The 6,594-nt window shown below is 38.7% G+C and overlaps 1 protein-coding gene across 1 annotated transcript in view; it reads right to left on the bottom strand.

Annotated features, from left to right (window-relative positions):
* The window catches only part of cntnap2a (contactin associated protein 2a), a 201,146-nt gene extending 195,394 nt beyond the window's left edge, over positions 1-5,752 (bottom strand). Inside the window, exon 1 of the mRNA XM_042399826.1 lies at positions 5,649-5,752. The gene's annotated coding sequence lies outside the window, so the exon portion shown is untranslated. The remainder of the gene's footprint in view (positions 1-5,648) is intronic.
* Between the last annotated feature and the right edge of the window lie 842 nt (positions 5,753-6,594).

The raw sequence follows: 6,594 nt of genomic DNA on the forward strand, positions 1-6,594 counted from the left end.
AATGAATATGTTGGTAACAAATGTGTTTAGGTTTCAGGAGCCAGACACAGGGCATTAAGCGTGCTCCCTCTTTCAAATAGATACATAAATAAAAGAATGTGCACAATCCTATTCTTGTTTAGACATTAATGCACACTAATATTCTCCCTTAAAAACACATTTTCTTGTCACTCACACACTCACATTTACATACACACACATCGATGGAGAACAGTGTGTGTGTGTGTGTGTATGTGTGTGCATGTGACAGCAGATGAGCAAGGAGGGTAGAGGCCAGGGGCCTGGCTGGCACACAAGCAGACGGCTGCCTGCTGGAAAACCATTATGAAAATCATTATGGAGCCCCCCTCCCTGCACACACACATGGGAATGTGCCCTCAGAAATAGATACACATAGGCACACAGACCCTCACACGCACGCCTATAGCCTAAAACTAATAGCTGTCAGCATCCACAGCACAAGCTTAATATGAGTGGTGTGTCCCATTGATTTTGTGCCTACCCTGTTCCATAGCACGGGGAGATTGGAGCGGATTGGCTTATCAGCGCACACTCATGCCACTGACGGCACATTTGGCTGCCAAATGCAGCTGCTTGGAGGGACCCCTTCTTATAATAAGTCTTTGTGGGCATGTGGTTGTGATCCTTCAATCTGTGTTTCTGTGAATTTATTTATGTGTGTAGCAAGTGCAAGTGGATCTCTTCTGCTGGTTTTGTTAATTTAAGCTTTTTGTGATGCTTGTGCTCCTGTGAAAATGTGTGTTTAATGTGTCTTTTTCATATGCAAGCTGTTCACTTGTACTCTCACTCAGTGTTTCTGTGTGTTTATTTGAATGTGTATGCGGGATTGTGTGTGCACTTGTGCCTGTTTTCTATTGGTGTGTCTATATATACTCACACAATAAGCTTCTGACTATATAAACTTTTTCTATTAGACATGGACGTCCAAGAAAAGTAACATCTACACTTCTTTTTCTGTTCAAACTACTTCATCAGCTCATCATACTGTAAAGCTTGAAAATATATCATCTCCTGAACTTCACTACTGGTTTTCATCCAACAAATTCTATGATAGAAACTCACAAGAAGATAACAAAACTGATTTCAATTTTGTGGGGCATCTTTCTTAACAACAGAAAAGCATGATTTTAAGAAGAGAAAAGTTGATTTCATGACAAACGTCTTTCCCTCGTGGAGAACTTTTTCTTAAGTAACCTTAACGTCCCTTCTTCCAGAACTTATGCCTTTTTTTCCCCCTCTAATTTTATATTCCACCCCATCATATGCTGTATGCTAACGAGCTGACGACCTCATCATCCAAACACAGTGTCATTCTCTGAAGGACACAAAGACACAGAGGTTGAGATGAAACTTTATATCCTTTTCCTTAATCTCCTCCGCTACTCTGACATTTTTCCCCAAATGTAGCTTATCCATTTTGAGACATTTAACATTAAAAGTCTCAGGCTGGATATCACCACTGATCTCTTGATTTGATTTTGATTTGATTTTTGAGAAAGTCCATAATTGATTAATTTTGATTCAATTTGATTCGATTCTTGATTCAGTTACATACTAACATTGCATAAAGTGCTTCTCAGTTTGTCCTGTGAACTTATATTTCTTCTACATTAAACAAGTGAGCAACAACATTTTTGTTTCCTTGAACATTATAGGCTGAATCGTCCACACATTTGTCACTTATAACTATGGACTAAAGATTTTTTTCTTGGGCAAATGCAAAGAGACTAAAACATGACACACCTATATTTTTTTAGGCCTACATGTGCAAAACAGTCCAGCAAAAATAATAAAAGACCTGCAACATGTGCAAGGGCTTCATCATAATGCATATTTAAAGAAATAAATGCTTAACTTCATCACTTTGAGTACAGACAGAGCAGAAACTGAAAGTCTGCTCATTAATTCATCTGCATTGTTTGTATTTGCATTTGTGTTGACAAGACATCAGTCTGATATCTGCAGATAGCACCTAGCTAGCATTAGCTACCTGGCAGGTACAGACAGAATACAGTAGAATCTACACACTGTAAAGTTCACTTCCACAGCGTCACATCTAGTAGCCAGAGATAATATCTTGTTAACAAACCTAAACTGAGAGCTCAGATCAGTCTTTTTTCAGTCTCTTTCTCTCGTAGATATGATCTCTAGATCAGCTACGAGATAGCCACAGTCAGCGAACCATCCTGAATCGTGACAGTCCTGTACACTACAGCGGGTCCATAGAGAAACTATTCACGTCACAGTTATTGTTGTGACTCAAGACAGCTGATATACAGGTGTGCAAACTCATCAGGGGTGGAAAAAGGTGACAAAGATTTTACAGCTTTGAAATGTGGATTTACAGTAAATTTTAGCATGAGGACAAACTCACCCTAAAATTAATGTAATCTTATCACTACAAAAGTAATGTAAAGGGGACATCAGTTAGGACACTTAAAAAAAAACAGTCAAGAGAGTGCAGAGCCAGATACAAAATTGTATTAAGGTGTATTGCATCCACTATACAATAAAATTCATCAAACAAAACAAAAACATTACACTCACCAGCCACTTCATTAGGAGCACCTGTGCAATCTAATGCAATCCAATACAACATTTCTGCCATAAATTATACTTTTACGAAGCTTATACATTTTCAGTTTTTGTTGACATTGTCAGAAAGGTGATAATTCCTCTTTATGTTTATTATTGAGGTCGTACTGGGTGGTGTTGTACTGTAGTGCATTATATTCAAACGTGTTATTTTGCCCCCCTCATATATGTTAATGGAGTGTACAAAACATTAGGAACACCATTCAATATAATGCACTCCAGTATACCATCAGAGCTGTTGTATTGGATTGCATAAGATTTCATAGGTGTTCTTAATGAAGTGGCCGGTGAGTGTATATGCATAACTGACAAATCAAATGGAAAACACAGCTTATGTTATATTTTAGGAGAGAGAGAGAGAGAGAGAGAGAAGCAGGGATTAAAGCAAAAAATATATATTTTGACTTTTTTTTTTTCAAGCCACAGCCAAGTCATATTCTCCATCTGCAATTTGTAAAACATGTTACAGGTTACGTTACTTGACTCCTGCTAAACATATAACACAATATGTAAGATTATGAGATTTCAGCACCACTCCACATATAACCATTTTCCCTAATGCACCCATCAAGTTTAAATACTCTAGATCAATAGTATTTTAAGGGAAGATGATGCTTTTGATGCTTTTTAATGATTCATTGGCAATAGGTTAATTGCTGTTAATAATTCAACCAATTAAAAATATAGTAACCGATAATTCAGAAGACAAGGGACATGCGGTATTAACTGTCAGAAAATGTTCTGTAGATTTGCTGTAGTACGCGGTTACGCCATCAGGTGGAGCCTCTTACTTTTTTATGAGATTGAGTTACAGGTGTGTTTGGTGACCGCCCATAAGGGCCGCAAAAACTATAAAACAAACACACCTCCCTGCCTTCGGAGGAAGATAAAGGTCACAGCATGATTCGATCTGCTCAGACAGTGTGTTAATGAACTCAGAAGCATTAAGTTGTGAAAATTCCACAGAGTTGTTGTCTGGCGGCTGCGTGGTTTAGCTATCTAAGGCTTGCTAAGGTCTTGCTAACGCCTAACTAGCATCTTGAACAGAAGCAGCTGCTCAGTTAATGCAGGTTGAAAGCTGAGTGTCAGACAGCAGGACTCTAATTACACATGCTTCCAAAAAAATCAACACAAAAGTGATGAACTGTATAAGCAACATTCCCCTGCTCTGAATATAAATGCATTTTAGCGGTGGCAGTAAATGGGCTGATAAAGTTGGAGCGACAATATTTGTGCGTCTGTTCAGCTGAGCAGCTGTTTCCAGCAGCTGGACAAACATTAGCTACAGTGAACAACACACATTACTCCATCAAGTAGATCAGCTCTGCAGATTATTCTATATTAAACCAGTCAGACTGAAGTCTGTTATGGGGAGACTGGTTTAACCTGTTTTACATTTACATTGTAACACTATAATACCAACTGTACCTACAAATTACATATATTTATTTGTCTAAAATACAACTTACGATACATCTCACTCACTACTGTATATCAAACAGGCTGTAAGTTACATACTGTACATAACCACCGACAGTGGTAATGTAGGTGACTGCCTGTTCATACACCCACCGGGCGCATGGGCTAACAGTTAGGCCTACAGTCTGCGGGACACAATTAAACATCTATCTGAATGTTATTACATTATTACATTATAATAATAACATGTTCAGGCTAAAAATGAACTTGCCAAGCGCAAAACTAATGTTAGCTAGCCACCTACCACCTGTAGCAAACCATTATTTATCTGTCCATCGTTTATTTTAACTTGTTTTTACTGATTGAACATTCAACAATATTACTATTCTTATGTGTAAGTTCGATGTTTGATCTGGCACTCAGAACTATGAGCTAAAGCTGAGCGATGCTCTGTGTTTATATATTCTGCGCTAGTCTGTGTCACCCACACGCAATCTCAATTTGTGAAGAACATAGATGCATCTCTCACTGTTTTTTTACACCATCGAATCAAGAAGTTATCTCTCTCTCTCATCTCTTTGTGGGAGATGTGGGAGAAAACCTAGGTCTCACTGGAGCATGTTGGGCACCAAAATTGACAGGTAGTGAAGAACGGAGAGAGACAGCAGTGTAGTTTTTTGTGTGTGTTATTACTCACTGCTAAATACAGAAACAGCACGATGTCTATGGATATATTCCAGCCAACGGGTTTAACCATTGTATTTTAAGATTTAGTATGTTAACCACTTTAACAAGTCATTTAGTCTGGGTAATAATTCCTGAATGGTAATGGTGAGAAAAAAATATATATATTAAAAAAAAAATTTCAGTCTAAACTGATGAGAAAAATTTCCTTGAATTGAGTGACATCATCTACATATCAGCAGATAGATCTAAGCTTATCCACCTACTTCCTTTTTATTTGTTTCCGTCTTTCCCTCCATCTCTCTCTCTGCCTCGTTGGTGGGTGTATTTATTAAAAGGTGGAGCAGGCCTGTCCTCTCCCAGCAATAATTCAATTGGTATGATTAAACACACCAGATTACCAGATTACTTTGCCTTTATTTGCCAGCTCTGAGCTCTGTTGCCTCAGCTGTAGTGTTACTATATTAGATAGAAAAGTATGAATTATTAATTGTATAAACATAGAGGGGTGTAATTGTCTGGCCCTATCTCTCTCTGCTGTGGACTGATGTGGAAATGAGCTTCAGTCTGAGTCACTGAGATAATGACTGGAACTGAGAGAGGGAGAGAAGGAGGGGAGAAAAAACAGAGAGAAGTAGTAAGGGGGAAATAGTGAGGAAGGAGAAAGAGGAGGAGGAGGAGGTTGAGAGCAGCTGTGCAGCTCTGTGAAGCGTGTCCCTTTATGAAGGCTTGGACATTTACCTCTCAGTGTGTCATCTGTAAAATCATTTATGAGGATGTATGTACATGTACCTGAATTATATATTTACTTTTGTCTGTGTCTACAGTATGCGTGTATGTCCATCACTCTGTGGAGAGCATTCATGTATGTGTGTGTGTTTTTGTTTGTCTGTCTGTGTGTGTGTGTGTGTGTGTGTGTGTGTGAGTACCTCCTCTCCTGTTGAGCTTGGCATATCCAGGTGCGTATCCATTGGAGAAGACAGATGAGCTCGTGAAGGCTGTGTGAGGCAGAGGAGAGGCAAGAGCTTCATCACACTTCTCTGTGGAGGGCGAAAGAGTAGGAAGACCCGGGGAGGGAGAGATGAGAGACATGGAACAACAGGATAGAAGAGAAAGTAGGAAAGAGGGAAAAGGTGACAAAAAGACAGAAAAGAATAAAGGGGAGGAGGGAAGAGAGAGAGAAAAGTGGTGACTATTAGTATGTATTATTATAAGAGGATATGCATCAATGCAGAACATATTTAACTACACAATGGGAAGTCCATGAAGTAGTTTCCAGCAACACTGTTAATTAAATGTTAAATCCATTTATTCTAGTATAAGATCTCCTCTAATCAACTCAAGCACTCTCAGCTGAGCATATTCCTCACATGGTTTCACACTGTGAGACTTGCTCACAAGACTAGAAAGATGGGCATAGCTGGAGGTTGAGGGAACCGTTTGTGGGTCAAGAACTAAGTCAGGTCATTTGGACTCAAACCACAATGGCATTCAAAACACTTGAGTTCACGGGCAACCTTAAAGCATGCATTTCAAAAATATCCCCCATAACAAGCAGCCTCTGATTTAGAAAAGAAGAAAAAAAACCCTGAATTTCTGCAGTCCCATCAGATCAGATTTAAGATTCTTTTCTGACATACTGTCAAATTATTTCTTAAATTCCTGCAAAAGTGAAATTGAATGTATCTGTTTCACAACTCTCAAGAAAGAATTTGATCATTTTTGTGCTTACAGATTTTTAAAAGCTACAAATATTTTCTCCCACAACAAAATAACAGCAGGTGAATGGTGTATATTATCCCTCTATGGCACTAAGTTGTCTTTTCACTGATGTTTGGGACATATTTGTGCACATACCGCATTTACTGTGGGCAT

This window comes from Thunnus maccoyii, chromosome 21 (assembly GCF_910596095.1).
Source record: "Thunnus maccoyii chromosome 21, fThuMac1.1, whole genome shotgun sequence".
NCBI classification, from domain to species: Eukaryota; Metazoa; Chordata; class Actinopteri; order Scombriformes; family Scombridae; genus Thunnus; species Thunnus maccoyii.